Raw genomic sequence first — 25,151 nt, 5'->3', positions numbered from 1 at the left:
AGATACCAGGATGTTACCTTCAGCCGTCTTTCCAGAGACTTGTGTGTCCTCTTTCCTCTCTTGTTTGTCACAAGCGTTGGCTTAGTCATTCAACTCTTTCTTTGTTGATTAGTTGTGAACTTACAGGCTCCTTTCAAATTATTCTGATTGATTTTCTTTCTTCTTATAAAACTCACCAGTGATAGGAAATTTTAATCCAACATCAAAGACCGACTGCGGCCCATTTATGCACACCCGTGCTCACTTTTTTCTGCAGGTCAGCACACCTGCCTCTCTACTGTTCACAATCTTTGGGTGACTGGTCTATTCCGAGAGTCCTCTCTAGGAAAAGCAATCACACCACCAGCCCGGATAAGGTCTCCCAGGATTTTAAAATCTTACAGCCAGGGAAAGCTGAGCTTTTTCTGCCAATTAAGTTAAAGGCACACTTTTCCCCTCCCTTCCAGGAAACTCGGCAGCAGGATGGTTTCTCTAATGGGACTTGAACTGTTCCAAGTAGGAATCCTTCACTCTGTTTCTGGAACGTGTACTGCTTTCTCCGGTGCGTTTCCGCCAGGCCTTGTTTGAGGAAGGCTTATGCTAGATAGCCATTATAAGGAAATCTAAATACACAGGCAACCTTTCTCTCTCTGCCAGAAACTCAGGCAGGATGGCTTTGAATGGCCGGACATCTGCTTCATGCTGTTCTCACTTTACTGTGGTTTCCTGGGAATTCACTCAGAACATCTCTGTTAAATCTCTAACAAATGCTTTCCTAGTCATAAATATAGCTTCTCTGTAAACAAAATGCAGGTGGAACTGGTGAAGAGTTCTTGTTTTCCCATCTGTGATGTGAATTTAGGATTTCAAAGGTTTGATATGAAGAGCCGAGAATTCGCTATGGGCCACTTGGACTTAAAGAGGTGTGTAAAGACCCTGGACAACCAGAGGGAGTCCCAGGGTTTCCTAGTGACCAAGTGACTCAGCTGAAATCTGCATGGCCCCCCTCACTGTTCTTTCCTCAAATTTATCACGTGGGTGGCTGGTTGTGGACTTGTGAAAACAGTGGAAGAAATCAACTTTTGACTCTTCCTGAAACCCCGCCTTCCAATCAGGCTTGAAACAGGCACTCTGTGCGGCCAATAATATTATATAAATGTCCACTAAAGAAAAAGCTCTATGAGTGTGTCAGATCAAGGCAGTTTCTACAGCACTGTCCAAGGAGAGAAACCCAGACAGCATCCAGTGAGCACCCTACATTGAGGAGACAGATCCAAGACAGCACCCAGTGAGCACCCTACACTGACAGACAGATCCAAGACTCAGAGACACCAAGAGGCTGGGATTTTCGAGACTCCAAGACAGAAAAATTATATATAGAGAGAGTCCCAAAGACTCTCAGAGGACTCCTCTTGGGTATTCAGCCAAGCAGCATTTCAATGCATGCATTTGATAAAATGGCTCCTAGCCTGAGATAAGACTATCTCTGAGGGTTAGAAAGAACAGTAACCAGCTCTCGCTCAGGGCTGGAACACAGCCTGTTCCCAACAGCTATGGAAAACTCATCCTTTATGGGCTTGAGAAGATTGACCAGGCTTTGTGTTGGCAGAGGGTCTGGCCAGAGGAGGAGAATGAACTGTGCTCTGATCTTACCAAGCAAATCTTAGAAGCAAGATTCAAAACCGTAAAGCAGAATTGTGTTTTATATGCTCAAAAAGTTAAGTGGGTACCTGGTAGATACAACCAAGGTTAAAATTAAAGTTCTAGAAATAAAATCTGTAAGATGCAAGGTGAACAGTGTGCAGGACAGGAATAAGAGATTAGAGGAAAGAACGGGGTTTTGAATGTACAAAGCATCAATGAGAATAGGCCTAACTTGACCCTTTAGAGGTAAAAATAAAGATGAAAAAAAGTTTGAAGAATTAGTAGTAAAAAACTTCAAGCCCATGGTTCCAAAAAAAGAAGTCAAACTCAAGACCAAACATATAAAAAGATTGCACTGAGTCACACCATCTGGCTGCTCAGCATCACTGACTAAAAGGTAGTCTCATAACAACAGCTGGAGCAAAAAGACCCATTGCACATAAAACAAAGTCAGCAAACTAAGAGGAGGGTGATGGCAGTTTTCTTGTCAAAAACAGAAAAAGTGATAAAACAGGGAGCAACTTGCTAACAACTAAAAAACAAAAAGAAAGAAAGAAATATGCTCTCCTTCTAGATTCCACAAATCTCCAAACGCAAACAAAACAAACAAAACACCCTCCCTCCCCAAAAAAAAACTACTTTCACATGTAAAAGAAGAGAATTAATCACAAGCAGAATCACAAGAAATGCTACAAAAGTTCTTTAGGCATAATTAAATAATACCAAACAGAAATAAGATTTGCACAAAATAACCAGTGATACCAGAAGTGTAAACTACCTAGATAGAAGGCTACATAGATTTCATATCATTTAGGCAATTTAAAAATGTAATTGACAGTTTAAATAAAAATGTTAACAACTTATGGGCAGGTTTATAGCAAATGTATAAGTCAAATATTACTAAGGCAGAGAGATGAGAAATGAATTCTACTTTAAGGTCTTTATAAGGGATGTGGTATGACACATTTTAAGTTCGATATAAGCTAATGCTGTATGTTAACATTTAGAGCAAATATTAAATTCATAAATAAAGCTATAGTGATTAAGTCAACATAGTGAATATGGTAGGATCATAAAAACAGTCACTTAGACAAAGAAAAAGACTAAGAAAAGGAACAAATGTGAAAGCAGAAACAAGCATGATGATAGGTATAAACCTGCCATGTGAACATCACATTAAATGTAAATGGACTAACTCCCCACAAAGACAGGGATTATAGGGTCAGATATAAAAAGCAAGGCCCACCTACATTTTGCTTTCAAGAAACATCTTTAACAGTAGGAACCAAAAAAGTTAAAAGTGAAAGAGGGACTCTATTTATGACATACGAATAATCACTAGTTAAAAGAAAATTAACATCAAAAAAGTAGATTTCAGACAGAATATTACCAATGCCCTCTCCTTCCAAAACTATTTATAATAAAGGTGTCAGTTCACTAAGAGGGTCTAATAACCCAAGATTCTTATATCTAATACATCTAATATATTTTCATCTTCAAAAATACATGAGCAAATTGTGATAAAACTGCAAGAAAAATTTCCAAATTGACAATTGTATTCAAAAGTTTCTCTAGTCTTCTCAATAATTGATAGAACATGTAGATAAAAATAAAAAATAACTTAGAAAAACCAAAAAAATTATTTTACCTTAAAAGTTGATGATTGATTTTTACAAAATTCCACCTCAAAAATGTAAGATAAACATTTTTTTTTCCTTACAAGTTTTTGTTTACTAAGCTAGACAATATTCTCAGCCTTTCAAGAAGTCTCAATAAACTTTAAAAAATTTAAATAATGCGGAATATTTTCTCCAAGTGCAATAGAATTAAATTAGACAGCAATAAGAAAGAGATCTCTGGAAAATCATTAAATTTTGGAAACAAATAAGCATACTTCCAATGACCTTTGATTGAAGAGGAAATAAAAGATTATTATTACATATTTTGACTTGAATAAAAATAAAAACAGTATATAAAGTATTTTTGTATACCATTAAAGAAGAGAATATACCAAAATAAGTGCCAAATGAATATTAAGATGAGATAAAAAGTAACCAATTGATAAGATCAGTTTCCCTCTTCACAAAATAAAAAGAAATGCATACTGTGTAAACAGAGATAAGGGAATAATAAAGACAAGACCAATGATAAATGAAATATAAAATGGTAGAGAAGATGGAGGAAGGCCTGGTGTGGTGTCACACCTGTGATCCCAGCAATCCAGAGGCTGAGGCAAGAGGTTGGAAGTTGGAAGTTCAGCCCCAGAAACTTACTGAGACCCTGTCTTAGAATAGAAGATAAAAAGGGCTAGGGATGTAGCTCAGTGTTAAAGTGCCTCTGGGTTCAATCCCCAGTACCAAAACAAGAAAGAAAGAAAGAAAATCAATGAAATGTAAAGCTGACTCTTTGAGAATCTCAATAAAATTGATAAACTTCTAGTCAGAGTGGTCAGGAGTAAAAAGGAAGAACAAATTACAAACGTCAAGAATGAAAGAGATATAACCAACATGGATTCTAAAAAAAATGCAAAAGGATGATAAATGCTGTAAATACCTTTATGCTAAGAAATTTCACCATCTCAATGGGAAGGATAAATCCCTTGGGGTACATACATATCAAATCACACTGCAAAAGAAGCAGATTACTTGAATAGCTATATACCTCTTAATGAAATTCAATTTGTAGTTAAACTCTTCTTGTGAGGAAATCTATAGGCATGGGTGACTTCATTGGTAAATTCTATCAAATATTTAAGGAAGAAATTATAGCAATTCTGCATAAACTATTCAGAAAAATTGATGAGAAAAAAATATTCTAAAATTTATTCTGATCTACAAATATTTTCCCATCAGGAAAATATGGTAAAATTATTACAAGAAAAATTTAGACCTACCTGATATAATGTTGCAAGCCTATAATGCCAGCTACCAGGGAGCCTGACGCAGGAGGACTGTCAGCAACTTATTAAAATTTTAACCAATTTAGTGAGATTCTGTCTCAATATTGAAAAGGGGGGATGGATTGGGCATTAGCTCAGTGTTAAAGTATCCCTGGGTTCAATCCCAGTGGAAAGAGGTGGGGGGAAGGGTGTAGACAAGAGAGAGAGAGAGAGAGAGAGAGAGAGAGAGAGAGAGAGAGAGAGAGAGAGAGAGGAAGAAAGAGAGAAGAGAGATAGAGAGAGGAAGAAAGAAAGAAAAAGAAAGAAAGAAAGAAAAAAAGAAAGAAAGAAAGAAAGAAAGAAAGAAAGAAAGAAAGAAAGAAAGAAAGAAAGAAAGAAAGAAAGAAAAAAAGAAAGAAGGGAGGGAGGGAGGGAGGGAGGGAGGGAGGGAGGGAGGGAAAGACAGACTAGACCAATACTTCCCATGGGCATGAACGGAAATATTAAAACCAAATTTTAGCAAATTGATCTACATGATATTTAGAAAGGATATCATAATCAAGTGGGACTTATCTAAGAATGGAATGTTGACTTAACATTCCAAAATGTTAATTCTCCAATCACTTACTTGAATTCACGATTATATATATAAATGAGGTATCCTTTATCTATAATACTCAGGACCAGAAATGTTTCAGATTTCATCCTTATTTGGATTTGAGAATATTCGTGCAGACTCTATTGGTGAGCATCCCTAATCCAGAAATCCAAATGCTCTGAAATCCCATGCTTAACCTGAATTAGTTTTCTAATGCTGCATCACATGGAAATCCCGGGAGGTGGGAGGTCCAGCCTGCTTGCCAGCGTGTGTGACTGATCTCATCACACCCATGCTTTAGGATGTTTGGGCATTAATCTGGCTGGCTGGTGGCCAGACCATGATTCTCAGTCCTCCCTGAGACTCTGCACTGCCCAATCACATTCTCACCAGTTTATTCTTCTTAAACACATCAGGGTGACCTCTAACAGTGGCTCCTCTTCATCTTATTGAAAGTTGTTCCCCAACAGGGTTGAGCAGGTCAGAAAACAAGTAACTTGTCATGCCTCCTTTTCCCCTCCCTGCATGTCTAATTAATCAGTGGCTTAGACTGCACCACCCAGAAACTGGACCTGGGACAGGGGACGGGTGCACGCGCTCCATTGAGGGAATGTTCTTGAGCAAAACAAACTTTGAAGGATGGGAGTGAGACACTGGGTGGGGGGGTGGGGGAAGAGCCTGGTAAGGACGTGCTCTCAGATCGAGTCTCACTCCAGAGCTGTCCCTGCTTGCCGTGAAGGTGGGATGAAGGTCTTTCCAGTTTCCTGCCTTTCTCTCTATTAGCATTAGGGTCCCCCGCGATGGCAACCTCCTCAGTCCCAGCAAACAGATGCTTGATTTCCTCAGTGAGCATCAGTCCCAGGCTATTAGCAGCACCTGGTGGGGGGTGGCCATGTAAGTTCCTGGGAGAAGACGCTCCCCGTCAGCTAAGGACAATTATAGGACAGGAGTCACAGCAAACCCTCTCAGAAGCTGCAGCATAGGTGCTCATGAGTGAGATACGGACAGGGTACTAACATGGCTCCTTGACAATCGCAGCCATATTAATTTTCCCAGGAAAGTCTTATTTCTCTCCATCTCTGCAGTCACTATCCTCACTAAATCACCACCATTTCTCAGTGGAAATATGGACTTCCTTGGGGACACTGGGTTGTCAGAGTCATGGAAAAAGCAAAGGAAGTAATGACCTCTTATCTACATCTCACCTTTCTCATCTGAAAAATAAAGAAAATAATAACGCTAAGATCATGTTTATGCATACATATTTAGACAACTATTTCAGGTACATGCACATAAACATCAAACTTATAACCTAACAGACATTATTTATAAAGACCAAATGGCTTCATTCAAGGAAAACTGAGAGCAGTTCAATCCAGCAATGCTTACTTGGGGAAGGAAAAAAAAAATGGTTCTAGAACCAGGCAGCTGCCCAGACAGAAACTGCCCAGAAGCTCCTGCGTTCCATGTGCAGGGGATATTTGTAGCCAGAGCACAAGAGTGACAGAAACAGCATGAGTGGCAGCTTTCAGCATCTGGTCCTGTTGGGTCCCCTTTGGGAGCTTTCATCCTCTGATTGACAGGAGGTTCGGCTGCTGTGATTGGTGGAGACTCGGTTGCTTGGTTACCAGGGTAGGTCCCAGTTAGGTTACAGTTTGTTTACACAGAGTTCACTATGTACAGAAGCTGCTTGGGTCCAAATTTTACTGCTGAAATATAGCAACTGAGTTTGGTCAAATTTAATTCAGTTCAATAGTTCAATATAAGAGAAAAATGGTATTTCAAAGACAAAGTAGAATGTAAGCTCACTAGAGGAGTCATTTGGGCCTTATTTGGCACTTTTTCCTAGATTCTAAGATCACTTCTGGGAAAAGTAGACGATCAATTAATGTTTGCTGACAGCTGCTTGAGTTGATGAATCAAAGAAGGTATTTGTCGTCTTCAGTGCCATAAAGGACTGTGGCATAGATAAAAATGGGCTCTTCCCCGTCTTTGTCACACAGTGAAGAGGTGCTCACTCACCAGGTGGCTGAAGATGGGTAGCTGCCAGAAGTCGCCACTAGACTCACAAGAATGTAACAGGAATATTGGTGGAGGGGGAAAATGGAGAAGATGCTCAGTGTGATTAAGTTCCCAGATATGAGGCCACCTCGAGATCAGAATGGGTAGATCATCATGAAATGAGAACTTCCTAAGCAACTTGAAAGCAGTCGCATATGATATTACACAATACCAAAGTGGTTGCCTCTTGGCTTCTATCCTGGGTCTTGATGCAGATACCTGACTGCCTATTTATTAAAGCTATGTGATGTCGGGGACAAAAGGCAGACAGTGTAGATAATAAATAATTGAGTCTGACTGGGAAGATGGGTGCTGGCTGGAAAGGAAAGGAAATCAAATGCTCACTCTCCCAAACCCTTTCCCTCCTCCAATCTGTTGCTAAGGTAACCTGCCCAGGAATTGTCCTTCCTGCAGGAGTCTAGGGGGTGTTAATTAATGCCTCCTGGGCTGTCCCATGTCCCTGAGTGGCTTCCTTGTGACCCCTGGATCATTTCCCCTTCACCTTTTGAAGATGCGGACAGGAGAGAGGCAAGGAAGAGGAGAAGGTAGATATGAGAACAAAGGAGTTCTAAAATGTCTAAAATAGATAAATGGATCAAAAAGGGGCAGGACACCCCCACTTCCTTGGAGACCCATCTCTGGGCCCTTCTCTGCGGAGAAGTCTACCTGTTCTATCCTTTAAATAAAACTTGCTTTCTACGCTTTTCTCGGCATTCTGGGGTGTTCACCGTTCACATCTGGGGAGATGGACCTTGGCCCTGATTGATTTTCACCCCCTTGGTATTGGTGCCACCCATATGGCTAACACTAGTCCGTCAGTTTCCTCTCATACATTATACTTGTCTCAAATGGGTTTTGTGAGGTGCAAATGTTTCTCTGTATACAACTTGAAGGGCAGTGTCTATCATATAATAAGTCATATCATATGAGATGTAGAATATCATGATCGTTGATGGACACTAGCTGTTATCAAGGCCAAAGGCAGAGATGCCCCGAAGCAGGAACCCTTCGGGTGAGTCCACCTGCACTGAGGAACACCAGCTTGCTGCTGCGGGATGTGCTACAGTTCAGCCAGAGGTCGGACCTCCAGATCAGGGGACAGTCGGGTGTGTGAAATGCTATCCCCCAACACCCCTTCCTGGCTTGCTGGAATTTTAAGCTGGACAAAATGGGAAGACTACCCAAGCAGGGAGCTCACTCTAATCCTCTACAAGACATCCCCGGCCTACCTTGCCTGGAGGTAGACTTTCCCGCACTAAACCCACAGGAAAGGAGCAAGATGTGACGTGGGGAGAGCGTTCTGGGCAGACAGGGTCTGCCGACCCTTCCTCGCAGGTATTCACCTTTGTCTTCAGCGCACACTCAGCATAACTGTGCTCGGGCGGCCTTTGGGTGTCTGTTTCTGAAATCTCTCTTGGAACATAAAATGTGCGGTAAAGGAATTCCCTGTGCTCCTCTGGTGTTAATCTGGATTTGGCTGTGGAGGCCCAGCTCCAGGTCTCTCACAGAGTCCTGCTAGTCAGCCAGGAATCTCACGGAAGCTTGCTTCCAGCAGACATGGTTCTCTTTGAAAAATGTCTCTTTTTGAAAAGAGCATTAAATTTTTAATGATACAATTATGAAAATCACTGCCAAACACAAGTGTTAAATAAAAAAGAGAAAGGGAAGAAAATTCAATATCATTCATTTCCTTTTCATATCTGGCAAAATTTACTCTGAATATGTCTCCAAGCTTATATGCATTTGAAAGTCTTGATAGATAATTTTACAAAATTATTTCAAAATATACACCTTTTTTTTTTGGCACCAGGGATTGAACCCAGGGGTGCTTTACAACACTGAGCTACATCCCCAGCCCTTTATATTTTTATTTTTAGACATACTCTAAGTCACTCAGGGTCTCATTAAGTTGCAGAAGCTGGCCTCAAACATAATTTTCCTGCCTCAGTCTCCCAAATTGCTGGGATTACAGGTGTGCACCACCATATACATGATTCTGAAAATTAAACAAAATGAAATCTAACTCCATTTGAATTTAATGTAGATAATAACCTGAATAGACACCAACTTGAAGATTTTATATATTACTTAAATAAAAGAGGTTACTAGCCTTCAAAAGAGTTCTCAGAAACTAAAATGATAAATTAAAAGCTTAAAATTTTCATGTCTCCATAACATTATGAATCGAGTTTGCTCAAAAAGCATTGATCCGAAGCTGTGAGAATAGGAAGGTGCACCCTGCATCGCGCCCTCTGCTCATAATCCCGCAACCTTCCCTGTCTTCCTCGTGTCATTTTTTAATACACTCAATTTTCAATACTAGTCACTTTAACCACGCATTCCAAAAAATTTTAATTGGTGTTTTATGTTTATCTTTGGTAGAATATTGCTTTCAATAATTTTATTCTCCAAAAATGTCCAGGGATATAGTATTCCCTGAGTTCCAAAATACTCTCTTTTATTTTAACGATAACTGGACTGGCATAAATGCCCCATGTCACTTTTTCAGACATTTGAACAGCTATCCATACACTTCTTCAGTAATGGAGTTTAGAACTTCCCTGAACTGCAGTGCTGTTTTCTGCAGTATCCCCTTCCCAAGTACTCACCACGTCCCACCCATCCCTGGGTACCATCCACATCCCTCCCATCCCTGAGTACTCACCAAATCCCTCTCATCCCCAGGTACCATCCATATTCCTCCCATCCCTAAGAAGTCACCACGTCCCTCCCATCCCCAAGTACCATCCACATCCTTTCCATTCCCAAGTACTCATCACATTCCTCCCATCCCCAGGTACCATCCGCATCTCTCCCACTCCCGAGTACTCACCACATCCCTCCCATCCCCAGGTACCATCCACATCCCTCCTATCCCTGAGTACTCACCACGTCCCTCCCATCCCCAGGTACCGTCCACATCCTTCCCATTCCTGAGTACCCACCACGTCCCTCCCATCCCCAGGTACTAACCATGTCCCTCTTGTGCACAGCTTTATCTCTTCATATCTCAGAAGGTGTTCCCCCTACAGGTTTTTTAAAATGATACTTTAATGTACCACTTAGGATCACCTTTTAAAATCAAATCATGTTATTGGAAACTATTAGATGGATACATGGGTAAATATAAACACAGATACAGATGAGCATTACCAATATCTGGCAAACTTTACTCCTGATAGATCTGCAAGCTTATATGCATTTGAAAGTTGCCAAGGTCTCGGCTTGGCACCAGAATCACGAGCCACCACACACCTTTGTAGGTTCAAACAGCAATTCTTTATTCCCGCTCTCACACCGCCTCCACACAGGTCCAGGGGCAATCCCCATCTCCCGCACAATTCACGTCCTAAATACTTTCTCTCCAGGAGAACTCAGCGGGAACTCAGGCAGCAGGCACGCCCTACTCCCAGCAGCAATAATCTTCAACCTCCAACTTCCCTAAAACTCCTATTGTCACGCCCTAAACCCAAGGACAGGGATGCTTCCTGCAAGATACACCCTAATCCTGGATCCACCCTGGTGATTGAGCAGGGTCACCTTTCTCAAACACACAAGCAAGGTCGCAGCAAATTTCCAAGGCAAGTCCATTTAACATGGGGTACGCTGGCAAGGATTTCGCTGCGTCATTCCTACTTGGTAATGGCCCTCAGCAGAAAGTCTTGACAGATTATTTACAAAATTGTTTCATAATATACACTCTTTTTACATAATAGAAGTTTTCTTCTCACCATTTTGCACATCTATCTTTTATCAATTATTTCCTCATTTCTGTCCATTTACTTTTCATTCTCATAACAGCTTACTTTCTCCAGAGCATGTTCTTGGGGTGAATTTCACATTTTCTAATTTGCTGAAGATTGAAGATAGACTTTCTTACTTCTCATTGATTCCTTGGTTAATTCTTTCCATGCTACACATTATTCTTTGGCCTTTTGCTAAGTCAACTCACATATTTTTTTTTATATTCTGCTACATTAAAATACATTGATCTCAGTTATATTTTTATTTTTTTTAAAATTTTTGTTAGCTGTAGACAGACAGAATGCCTTTATTTCTTTATTTTTATGTGGTGCTGAGGATCGAACCCAGTGCCTCACCCATTCTAGGCAAGTGCTCTGCCACTGAGCTACAGCCCCCAGGCCTCAGTTATATTTTTGAAGGATACTTTACCCATGTGTAATTTTGTGACGTCATGCAATGGTCATTTGGGAATTATTGGCTTATTAAGTTATACAGGTCTTCTTAATGTTGCCCACTTCACAATACAGTATCAAAGAGACCACATTCATTAATGTAACTGCTGATCTCAGTAAGAAAGCCTTAAATTACTGAGAAGTTGTTGAAGTTCTTGTGGCACGTATGCTTGTTTGGATTTTCATAGTGAAAGCTTGAATTTTATCATCAGCCACAAATGCTCTCCATTGCTTTTCTGTGTGACAGGTTCACTTTTTGTTTTTAGGACAACAGGTCAAATGGATCATTTTGTCAGTCAGCTCTTCAAATAAAAATGATGTTCAGTGAAACAATGGCTGATTTAGTTTGCAACACAAGGACACCTGCTTTTCCTGGAGACCATACCCCACCCTGGCGTGTACGGGGAGGGCTTCCGGCATCCTTCACATTTCATCAAGTCTTTCTAAGGAAGACGGTACTCAAGGTTGACAGCTTCCACTGCTGGACCAAGGATATCCTTAGGCATAAAGGAGATGTCTGGCCACCGTGAAGGCTGAGAAGGACGCAGGACCATGGGTTGAGACCAGCGTTGATTTGTGTCAAGCCACCAGCCATTTTAGCCACCGTTGCTTTCCCATCCTCACTGCAGAAATCAACACAGCCGAGAGGCAACCCACGACTCAGCATGGCTATCAAAACAGCCTGGCCCTGGGGTCCATGGAGGTGGTCTCAGGGAACTCTGGGAATCCATGAACTTTTTTGAGAACTAATGGCTTGAATAAAACTGTGTAAGAAATAAATCAAACTGTTTTAAGTGATTGCTCCATTGGTTGGAATTAGTGATAAGAAGAAGCTAGGTATTGATCACTATATCCTTAATTGATGAAATTCACAAGATACTTTGGTAAGTTAATTTTAAAAACTTGATAAAGAGTAATAATAAGGAAAAATGATTATCATCATAATTGTCAGCAGCAATTTAGTCTATGTCAAAACATAATTATATCCCTACAATGCTGAGGTCTATCTTAATGTGATCCCTGTTTCTAAAATAGATTATCTAATAGTCACTCAAGTGGTGTTTACAAAGAAATGCTGAGAAATTTATGATTAATGCTTTCAAATTGTGCATTTTCTACTTTGGATAACTATTTCATTGATTTATAGAATAAGTAATAAAATGAAATTATACAATATAAAATCAAACTTGTGGAAGTCAACAAAACATATTGACTATGATCATCAAAATGTAAATAAATAAACAGATTTCAATTTAACCTTTTAGAAAGAAACATATTTACAATGGCTTTACTAATACCAAGGTTTGTGCTTTTCACAAAGCACACAGAGAAAGGTAAATCCCCTAAAAGTGCTAAACCTGCGATATTATTCAGCAGCTGGCTCTGTTTTTAATGACTTTCCCGAGCTTGATAGGCTCCACCAATTGAATGATTCCATCGGTACACTATTTCTTATTTTCTCGTTTTCTGTACATCAAATTGAGGCCATAATCACACACATTATATAGAAATCCTTTTATGTCCTGAGTAGGTCAAGAGTATTGTTTTCAGCTTATGTGGCTTGAAGAAGACTGGACTTTTTCTATTCTACATAAACTGATTAAATCTTAATTGCATTTGCCATATTGCTTATAGATCTTTTGGCATAATTAAACCAATTAAACTTATACATTTTATTCACAGAGGTGCCAAGAAAGAAGAATTAAGGAAAACTATAATTCTCACTCACTTTTTAGTGTCTTGAGCTTTCGAAAGACTAGATTAGACATCACTGCAATTAATTGAGTGTAATTAAAAGGGAAAGCGGGGTTGCTACCGTGGTCACTCACTCGGCAGAGAGAACGTGCCGCAGCACTGCACTCTGAGAAGCTGTTAACGGGTGCTTTGATGTCACTGATGTCACAAATACTCATCAGGCTTAGGGAGCCAAGGACGAAGCTGTGGACACTGTGAGTGGTCAGAACATTCCAGGACTATGAAGATGGATGTTTAAAGCTTGTCTCAGTCGTCCACGGTGACTGTGTTCTACTGGTGCTCCCCAGTCACTGTCCAGGACAGCAGCCACAGAGGCCTGTAAGCAGAGCACTGCAGGGAAGCTTGGGCAGCTGCAGAGGGACAGCCAGGGCCCGCCCCGCCCCCACCCCGCCAGGTCTCACAGCTGAACCTAACAGAAGCACAAATCACAGGGACACAAGGCAAGGCCAGTCCCTCCACCCAGGGTAGCTGGCGCCCTGCGGTTTAAACAGAAGACAAAGCGACAAGAGAAAAACAAATAGAAACGTACCAACACCGGATGGGAAATTCAAACGTCTTGTTCAAATCTAGGTATATTTAATATCTTGGCCAAGCAACAGAAAATCTGTACACAGGTAAGACAGAGAAGGAAGTTTGAGGAGCAGGCTGTTGTGGGACGGCTCACACAGGGAGCTAAGCACACGTCAGGGCCAGTGAGGAAGTCCCTTACATAGATTATCTTCTGGTGCTTTTCCAGAGTGTCTTGTGACTAACCCCGTTCATCCTGTAGAGTCAGGAGGAGGCATAACTTTGTAAATTTATGTCCTGCTTTTCGGGAAACAGGAGCATGGAGAGAGCTTTTTCTCAGAGGCTGATGCTTCCTAATTGCATTTAGCTATGAGTAATTCTTATGCCAAGGGGCACATTTGTGGTGACATATTCTGGCGGCTTGCTCTTACCCTAACAGATGTACGGAAACCGTCGCTGAGAGTCCTTGACATCCTGCACTGCTCAGTGAGCGAGCCAGGGCTGGATTCCTTTTGGAACACAGCATAGAAGCAGTATGATGTGTAATTGGGCTGTTTTTTAATTTGTCAGTGTGGAAAAGACTCATGCAAAAATTGAGAGAAATTGAACAGGCATCAATAAATACTGCTTCATTTTTCCTCCTTTTAGAAATCAGTAGAAAGCAAAGACTAAGTCGCTTGGTCTTTATTTTGAGGGGTGAGTGTGGGAAACTCCTGATACGTCAGTAGAAACTCCAACATGACACTGTTTTGTGACATTGGTTTACTCTAGGAATTAGGAGCTAAGACTTGTGGGGGTGGCAACTGTCTGTTGAAATAGCTGACTGGTGAAATCCCTCCCAGATCTGTTTGGGAATCGAGATGACTGTCAAGCAGAGATCTCGGCTCCAGGAGCCTCCTGGCCTTCGAGAGAGCCTCTGATTCAGTCTCAGAGTAGGCCCTCTCCTGGAGGTCACATGGGAGAGCATCTCCTGGACGGGAGGACCCACTGTCTGGGCTAGCTCAAATTGCTCTTTCACTCCAAAATATCCAGAAACCAGGAAACCACTGTCTTTCTATTGACAAATGCTGTTGGTTTCTAAGGCGATGGAATTTCCCCACTCTGAAAAGGGCAGCAACAGCCATTGATACAGGAATCTTCTGAGCTGGTTTTTGTTTTGTTTTGGTACTGGGGATTGACCCCGGGAGCACTCCACACTGAGCCACATCCCCGGCCCTATTTTGTATTTCACTTAGAGACAGGGTCTTGCTAAGCTGTTTAGGGCCTCTCTAAGTTGCTGAGGCTGGCTTTGAACTCACAATCCTTCTGCCTCGGCCTCCAAGTTGCTGTGATTACAGTTTGATTGGTGTCGAAAATTGTGCTTTCCATGTTGACAGCCACTGTGACATCACTCTGTATTTGATGTATTTTAATCAAATCTTTAAAAAACAAACAAACCCAGACGTTATTTGCCCATACATGAAGAAAAACCCTCCCAACTTATTATCTTTGCACCCCCTCCCAAGCCTGTGAGCACATACCATGCTGACAAAGCACCCAGTCCCAGCCTGGGCGTCACCGGGAAGGTGATCCCCACCTTCCAGGGCTGCTGTCCCAGGGGAAGGCCCACCGAGAGTGGAGTGTGCTCAGCTCTGAGGCCAATCACTAGCTCTTTCTCCATTTTTTAGGGTAGATGAGCATAGTAACTGGAGACGCCTGGGTCCTGCTAGCCTAGCTCACACAGGCCCCTAATGCGCGTAACATTTCATGCCAAACAGGTCATCCGATTTTGGGCATGATTACAGGTTCAGTTGTTAATATAATTACGGGTAATGTGACTGTGAACAATTTCTCAAACCATAATTAACAGGGCATGACAACACAGAGAGAAATAAAAGCCACCGTTTTCCTAAATTGGTAGTCTCCTTCTCATCAGGAAAGATGTGTGGGAGCATCTGCGGTGCACCTGGCCCGAGGAGGAACGTCGTCTGTCACTTAGTCCTCGATGTCCCCAGTGTCCAGGTCAGTAACCGAAGCTGACCGAGGTGGAGCCTTGGTTCACATGAACAGTCACCAGTGAACTCAAGACGGGGACTTGGGCTTGTCAAATCCCACTCACGTGCCCCAGCACATACCACTGAATTACACCGTTGAATACCCACCAAAGAGTCCTAGGCTGTCCGTTCAGGAGTCTTTTTAGATGCTGCTCTTGGGGGAAAATGTGAGAGGAAGGGAGGCTTCAAGAGAAGGTTCCGACCTTCCTGCCCACGTTCCTTCCATCCTTTTGCTGACTCCTTGCGGCCTCTTCTCTCCTCCCCCACAGGCAGTGGCCAGTCCTCCGCACTGTGCTGCAGAGCACAGTAGGTCGGACGCTAGAGTCCCGCACTGTCTGTCCACCGACTTGCTGGTGGACGGGCTCTCCCCCAACTCTCCCTCTCAGTTGCTGGTGGCCACTGAGCAAATGGTTCTCTCCAGTTGGCAATCCGTTCTTGTGCCTCAAGGGGTCTTTTCCTGGGGCCCAAATTGTCACCGATACACTCAGGACCACAAATGGCCAGTGCAGATTGGAGAACTGGACAAAGAGAAGTAGAATTGAGAGATTAAGAAAGAACTCCTGAGTCCGTCCACTCTCCAGGTCTTTCTGAACCCCCGGTGCATTCTTGCTTTTAAAAGAAGCAGGGCAACCTTAAATAATAATTCCATGTGAGATTAAGTAAACTCTAACCAGATTCTGATTTTTCTTCTTCAACATGGAGTTCTACTACTTTTACAAGATCTACCAACTGAATCTGGATGTGGACACTAAGCTCGGCAAGTCCCTGACATCAACCCGCTCTCTGCTCCCTGCTCACCTGCTCTTGGTCCTTCTTGGCCCACATTCTTCAAGGATTTTTCCACAGCATCACTTTTCTTCTTATTTTCAACACAGCCAAATAGTCTGGGAAATATTTTCCTAATGTTTTGGAACTTACGGGAACTCTGATTAATGTACATTCCTGGCAAGAGTTATGGTTCCAAGATGCCACACTGCCAGTATATTTTTCTTTTAATGAGATTCCCAAAATGATTTTTTACACAAATAACTGCTCCTTTAGAGTAAATAATGAATAGAATTTGCATGCAAACCTTTATTCAATAAATCACCTCTGTTGATGGATACTTTCAATGCTACCATTATATTTCCTAATGCAAAATTTAAACACTTTACTTTTTTATTATTTTTTTGGCATTATGAATCCTCTGAAAGGATATTTTGTTGATTGTTCCACTATGGCTTATCCTCTTTTATCCCTGGACCCATAAATCAAAAATTCTATCTGCATTAGTCACCTCTCTCTTGGAAATATTTAATAATGAGTAATGACACAGCATGACTCAGTGAACCAGGCTCTAAATGATGATTCTCCAATCCTGAGAAAGCATGCAAGTGTATGATAAAGTGCAAGGGACTCTGGCAAGACCAGGTGATGTTGCGGGATGAAGAGAAAAGCCCGAAGGTGTTCCACGGTGGAGTTTCAGAGCTCATTAATCTTTCAGGTGTGTCATATGAACCAGCCCCTCTCCAGGTGCTCAGAAACAGTGCCGCGGAAGCAAGAGCTCATAGTGGACAAGAGAAGACAGCACCCAGAGGGCAGTGCTCCTCCTGAGCCGCAAGGTTTCCTACTTTGGCTTCTGTAGGCACTCCTCAGAGATTTTCTAGTTTATCAATTCTCCCCTAATTCATTTCTTCATATCTTCATTCTATTAAGGGGGATCTTTTATTTCCCTTTGGCAAAAAGTAACAGGGATATTTTTCTTTTACTTTCTGTACTTATCCAGCTTGGTAGTTTCTAAACTTTTAAAATTTGTGCTTCAATATTTTCATTTTTCAATTTTCAATATTTCAATTTTCATTGGAAAATTCTTGGCTATTGAGTCTTCAAATATTTCCTTTGGCCTATTTGCTCTCCCTTCTCCTTCTTGGAACTGCAGTTACTCATAAAGTGTGCCTGTAATAATGGTCTACAGCTCACGGCTGTTCTCCCTACTTCCAGCTCCACCAACCCCACGGCCACTTTCTTTTCCTTTCTTTTCTTTTTTTCTTTTAACTTTAATGTTTCAATTTGGGCGGTGCCCATTGAACAGTTCACTGAACCTTTCCCTAGCTGTGTTAACTGATGGCAATGTCAAGGGCACTCTTCATCTTTCTGACCATGTGATTTGTTCCTTGTGTGGTAGGCAGAATATTGCCCTAGAGAGGGTCACATTGTAATCTGCAGAACCTGGAAATATGGTATATGGCTTGGTAAATGGGAATTAGGTTTGCAGATAGAATAAGGCTGCTAATCAACTGAATTCAAGAAAAAATGGTTACCCTGGATTATCTGGGTTCAATGTCATCACAAGGGCCCATCAGCGTGGAGGAAGGAGGTAGGAGAGTGACTGTCAGAGTGATATAGCGTTAAAAAGAGTCACCTGGCTATTCCAACACTTTAAGATAGGAAGGAGGATGAGGACAAGATTGCAGTCATATCTGGAAGATGCAAAAGGAATATGCATTCTGTGTCCTCCTCATGGCCTGCCAAAACCTTGATTTCAGCCCATTTTGATTCTGACATCCAGAAGTAAAAAATAGTAAGTCTGTGTAAATAGTAAAGTCGTGTCCCCAATTTTGTGCTAATTTGTTGCAGCAGCAGTGGGAAACTAATACACCTTGCATTTCCAGTTTCATCATTCTGTTCCTCTCCCTTAAAATATCCCATCTGCTCATGAGTATTTCTTATCTTTCCACCTTGAACATACTGCTCAGGCCTATTTTGAACTCCTTTACTGTACTTCCAACATCCCCATCATGTGTGACTGATTCTATTGATTTTTTTTTTCCATTGGAAGTTTTTTTGGTAATTTTTGATTGACTTACATTTATAATGTTCGTGAGCATATAGTGGAGACTGTAGTGAGTAGCAGTGGTGCCTAGAAATGGGCATGACTATTTTTCTGTTGTGCTAGTAGTGGAGGTGTGTGGGAGGGAGACTAGTCCAGCGTAGTTAGGAGTCAGCACGGGTTTGGGGTCTGTGGTTTCCGTGCCCACCTTGACTGTGCTATGGAGTTCAGATTCCCCAGTGTTACCTTGCACTTGGTCATTTTGCTGAGGGTTTCTCCACAGGCTTCCTCCCCAACAGTAGTTTTGTGTCTTGCTTTTTTTTTTTTGCGCCAGAAAGGGTTCATCTCCGTGTTCTCTTCTCTCCCTCAGCAGCAGAAGTTCCTCGTTTGCTGGGTGCTGGGTATCTTGGGCGATCGCAGCCACAGAGTCCTCTGTGCTCCTTGTGCAGCCTCTGCCTGAACCCCGTGTCCCTGGGTCTCGGAGGCAGAGTTTTCTAGGTGACCCTGCTTCTCTCTCAGTGGCAGGAGAGCTCTCAGTCTAGGTCCAGGATGGTCTTCTGCACCGCTCCTGGGAGCAGGGAAGTTGAATTCAGCTCCGCTTGATGGTCCTCATTGCCTTTACCCCAAGATGGAGGCTCTCGTTCCTCAGGGGAGCAGAGACTGGGTGTGCTGCATCCTGTCCCACAGCAGCCTCCCACCAGGTCCTGGGACAATACCAGCAAGGGTTCTGCTCACACACAGCCTCCGTCTCTCTCCCAGGCACACAGGGGGTGGTGGAGAGGATAGTGGGTATCAATGTCCCTGGGACCTGTGGCTCAGTGGGATTCTATAGCATCGTTCCTCTCACCCTCAACCTTTAAGCGACTGGATAAAGGCTTTAGCTGAACTCCTGCTACTGTTTGTATGGACTCCTTGTATTCCACCCCCTAGGGAGTGCCCAAGTCCTTTCTCCCCACAGGTTTTTACTCTTCTGTAGATCTGGGTGAGTTCCCTGTGAGTTCAGATTTCTGATTGGCTGATGAAGTTATTATTGTACAGAGCATGCAGTTTTTCTTCTTGTTGTTAGTGTAGGAGTATATGCTAGTCTAGACTTATGCACACGTAATATACCAAACAAAACACATACAGTGTCTATAATACATAAGTAGTACACAATATGGTATGCAATAGCATATTTTTGTATTAGATTTGTGATCTTTTTCCTGGTACATTTTTAGTAATTGCCTATATTTATTGTTCCACTGCTATGGTTTTTCATATATAGTTTTCATGTCTTGTGTAGTGATTTCTGACTGATCCTCTTTATCACTTTTTTAAAATTTTTACTGTATGGATTTTAACATGAAAGTTTACAAACTGCTCATCTATTGAAAAATCCCATGACTCCTTCTGCACATGTTTTCATATAATATCCTTGATGGTATGCTATACTTAACACTTCGGTTATTTATTTTAGTGAAAGTAGAACCTGGATATCTGGTCAGTTATTGTGGCTCACATGCTCTCTGCTCAAGTGCTGTAGAGACGAACACTTGTTTTTGCAAATGGAGAACTTTTGTGCATGTTTCTTACTTACCTACTAGGATATTTGGAATTTTAGAGGTCTTCCCTGATCAGACCTGTGTGCTTATTGATTTGCTAGCCACTGTTACCGAGTCCCCTGCCTGCCAAAGTGACCCATTTGCTCAAAGCTGTGCACCTGTACATCTCTGAACGCCTGTGTGGCCTTCCCTCTTGGGGTCCTTAATCTTTGTCCCTTTCTTCAGTCTCAGTTCAATTCATAGTGGCTCCAAATAAAGTAGAGCACTCTTATTCTGAGAGTGTACATTTTCTGAAAACTTCTGATGTCTTTCATTTCTTCTCCGACTCAACATGGCTTTCCCCGTGTGGCTCTTTATGCAGGCTCGATGGTACTTTCGATAGTCCTTCAATGTGATTGGCACTTTTTGTTTTCTCTGTTTTGTAACTTGAACATGCATTTTGTGGTCTGCTCTTCTGATTGGTTATTGCTTGTCTTGAATAATTTTCCTATGAAAAGGTAGGAATATTGTGAAGTATATTCTCACAGGTGGATCTTATGGAAACTACTAACATTTTCCTAAGTAATTTGAAATTTAATGAATTAAAAATGAAATTTTATGACTGATAGCTTGCTGATGCTCCAAACTGATGCAAAATTCTAATAATTTTTTTTTAAATCTACAATTTTTTTATCCAGATTTCGCACTATGAAGTATGCTCTTTACCAAATAGAGTACATTTATGGAATAATTCTTCATTGTCAAAGAGACATTTATAATTTTCCAATTAAAGTTGCTAATTAGTATGAACATTATGATTACTCTCACCAAATTGTCATAGTAATGGGCAAAACAAATAAGAAATTTAATTAGTCCATGTAACCTTAATGCTGATACATTTGCATTCTCCTCTTGGTTTTCTAAAGTACTGAAAACAACGTGAAGACAGCAATTATCGTCCACCTGCCTGGATTCTGAGGAGTCCAGGCACTCCTGCTGTGAACTCTGAGGCAAGAACCTGCGAACTTCTCGTTCTGTTGAACTTTTCTTTGTAGTTTCACTGTAAAATATTGTCAAAATTTTCATAATAGAAATTAAAACTGCCTGAATTTCTATATGGTATTTTTCAGATCATGAAGTGAAAATGTCAAATATGAAAGTCTAGATGTCTCACTGGTGAAAAGGAGACGTCTCTCAGCCTTTGTTCTCTGTCTCCGTGTCACCAGAAATGTCCAGCCTTCTAGAAGACAGAGCCTGACTTTCCTCTAATAACATTGCTCATCCATAAGGAGAAGCTATGAGTAAATATTTTGGTTTGTGTTTTAACTTATTGACAAATAATTAAAACATCTGATAATGTTCAAAACCAAAATAAATGTGATATTGTCATTATCCATGCTGAGGTAATAAGACATCACCAATATGAATGGAAACACCTATGCACTTTTTGATATTTGAAACTGTCTCTTTGTCCTGAATTGACCAGTACCCTAAATGTAGACCTCATTATTCCCATATACTTCTTTTACTCTTAATATATATTGACAACCTTGGGGAATATAATGCTTTATTTTAGTGTTTCAATGGGTTTGCCTATTCAACATATGTATTCTTTTAAGTCTTGATTTTTCCCTTACTACCAGGTGTGTGAAATTTATCTAGCTTTAAAAAGGGTGGTTGGTGCTAGTTCACTGATTTTTCAGTGCAGTACACTAACCCAGTTTGTGAATAGAACACAGCTTAGAGCTCCACTCTCTTGGTTGACATTTCTTTGGTTTCTGGTCATTGTTATTCTGCCAGTGCTCCCACACACATTGTTTCTTTTTAGTTCTTCACTTGAATGGTGACCTGTGTTTCATGAGCACGGGTATCTTCCAGTCTGTGCCTTTATTTTGCATTTTCTTAAGGGGTCTCTTGGTGAACGTATACTGCCCATTTTGATGTAGTCCAAACCATCATTCTTTCTTTCGTTTGGGATTCTTTTCTTTATCTGAGTGAGGAAAGTCCTTCCTACTGTGATGTCATGATGTCCTGTATTTTTGTTTGAAAGCAATTTTTATACTTATGTTATTAACATGCATAGAATTGCCTTTTACAGACAATCTGGCACCGTGATGCATTTTTATTCCCTTTCACATTGATGATGATCATCTCGATGTAATTTTTTAAACGTCTCCTCTTGCCCACTGATCTGACCACTCTGTCATAAGTACCGTTCTCTGCCTGCCTGGCCTGTTAACTGGATTCTGCTCGTCTACTAGTTTGCACCTGGACCAACACTACCTGCTTTGATTTCTGCTCTTTTATATTAAGCCCAGACAGTTAGCATTTTAGTAATCTAATCGTCATCTTCTTCCACAAAAATATTGTCATTTTCATCCTTAAATTCCATTGGCAGTCCTCTCCGAGTTATCTCTGAACTGCACTGAATCTGCCTTCTTTAGGATGCTGAGGTATTTTCTACCTGATATGCTAGGCCTGTTCATTGATGTTTTCTTTCTAGTTTTTAAATAATATTTTACCTAAACAAAAATGCACCTTTGCCAGACTTCTTTCTCTGTACTTTATTCCCCCCGTGGTGCCAGGGATTAAACCAGGGCCTCCCACACGCCAAGCACATGCTGTGCTGCTGAGCGACATCTCCAGTCCTGTGTACTTGGTATTTTTACCATTGCTACAAACAGTGGCTGTTTGGAATTATAATTATTTTAAATAGTTCATGCTGCTAACTATTAATTCAATTTAATATGAGACCAGTGGTCATCCTCAGTTACCTACATTCCTTCATTAAATTTAAATTTTGGATTAAAAAGTGCTTGGATTTTCTATGTGGCTCACAGGCAGTCATGTGGCCTGCTGATAATAGCGATTTTTTCTCTTTCCTGATTTCAATAATTTTCATTTTATTCCTTTGTTTCTCTTGCTAGGACCTTCAGCATCCTGTTAATCCAAGCAGAAGCACTAATCTTATTTCTGATCATAAAGACAGTATTTCTATCACTTAGGTATAAAGTAAGAAAGACGTGATGAGGCTTATGTAAATAACCTTTCCCTGGTTTAAAAAGAATAAAGCAATATTTAAAAATTTGTTCAGATTGTCATGTGGCTTTTTCTATTTTTAATATTGTATATGGGAGATTAAGACAGAAGATTTCAAGATATCAAAGCATCTTGCTTTGCTAGACTAGATTCAACTTGATCATGATATAGTTTTAATGCTTCACTGGATATTTCTAGCTAATATCCTTTTAGATATTTATATCTATATTAAATGAAATTTGCCTATAGTATTAATTTAAACTGCCTTGGACCATTTTTAGCTCTAAAATTGTTTTAGATACTTCAAATTGTTTAGGAAATATTCTTTCTTGCTCTACTCTTTTGAAGAATTTTCATGTATTGTAATTTTATTTTTCATGAAATTTTAATAGAAATCACCTGTAAATCTATCTAATTTATTCTTTGTTGTATTTACAGTGAATAAACTTTTGGATGATCATTTAATTTCTTCAGTGATTTGGGGAACAGTTGGCTTTATTTTTCTTATATATTAATTTTGTTATCTATCTCAGAAATGTCCATATACCTCAAACTTAAACTTTATTATCATAAACTTTTTTGGTGTTATTATCTTACTCTTTGAAAAAATTCACACTATCTGTAATTTTGTCATATTACATTTTTTGTATATTATTTTTTACCTTCCATTCTTTTAAAAAAAATCAACTTTTCAAATATAAGGTATTCACTAATCTTTGTCTATAGCAAACTTTTGGATATTTTATTGTTACCATTTTTCCCTTAATTCAAAAGTCTTGGACTTTTTAATTATGTTGTCCTTTTACTCATTTTTTTTCAGTTGCATGGTTACTTTATGAATTTTATTTTATAATATAAATATTTAAGAATATATGTTATAAATATATACATGCACAAATATAATTTTAAAGATTTTAAAGCATTATTGTATTTTACCTTAATAACTCTTGAATTTTATATCATTATTGTTATTATTACTTTCTATAGATTGTTTTAAGTTTGTAATGTTATTTCTTAAACTATGAGCTAATTTTTAAAAAACATACCTCTATGTGGAGATTTTTCAAATTTAATGTTAAATCCGTTGTATTGAGAAAATATGTTTTTCCTTGCATATTTATGGTCATTACTAATTTTTAAAAATGATTTCTAAAATTTCATTATATGCTTTATATTTATCTTGCTTTTAGTATTCTCTGTCTTTATTTTATTCTTCTAGTTTCATTTTCCAAATTATTTTTTCTACACTTTGATAGTGGTAATGCTAATCCTTGTTCTTTGGGGAATCTTCTTAGATTTTTACTATTCATAATGAAAATCTAGCATGAATCTTGTGCCTTTCTCCTCTCATGCAATATTGGGACTAAAATCATAGCTTCAATCCCATCCATCCTACTTACAAATGGTTTTAGATGATCTAAGCCTTTATGCCTTTTCATTTCAGAACTTAGTTATGATTATGATTGTTATAGTGTCAAATCTTTAATCTATTTATAACTATTGTTTCTCCCACATCAGACCATCTTTTTAATATAATTTTCCTTCTCTCTGAAGCATAACTCTTGGAGCTTCATATACAGATTTAGGTTTACAATTATTTTCAGACACTTGAGCCTGTTATTCCATTGTCTTCTGACTTCTGCCCTACTGTTGAAAAATCAGCTGTCAGACTAACTGTTGCATTATTGTGGCTTCCTCCTTTCTCTCTCTCTCTCTCTCTCTCTCTCTCTCTCTCTCTCTCTCTCTCTCTCTCTCTCTCTCTCTCTCCTGCAATGTTTTCTTCTATTCTTAAGATATTTAACTTTGATGGTTTCATTATAACATCAGATTTGGCATAGAATTCTCTTTTACTAATACTGCCTTGGATTCTTCCGCCTCCTCTTCAGATCTATTTCCCAGTGATTGTATATATTCTGTTCATTTATTTTCAGTGAAACTTGACTACCAATTTTCTATTTCAGTGGGATTATATGTTATACATTTTAATGTTCTTCTTATTTTTCCCATTAGCCCATTTTTCAATTGTTATGGACCTACTGCTTATTAATGTTTTTAATTCTATTGTGTGTTCATGATTTTTGAACATATTGAGTTTTATAACCTATTATTCTATCTGACTTATTTGTGGGAAT

The sequence above is a fragment of the Ictidomys tridecemlineatus genome, chromosome 8 (assembly GCF_052094955.1).
Source record: "Ictidomys tridecemlineatus isolate mIctTri1 chromosome 8, mIctTri1.hap1, whole genome shotgun sequence".
NCBI classification, from domain to species: Eukaryota; Metazoa; Chordata; class Mammalia; order Rodentia; family Sciuridae; genus Ictidomys; species Ictidomys tridecemlineatus.
Note: the sequence above shows the minus strand (reverse complement) of the source record.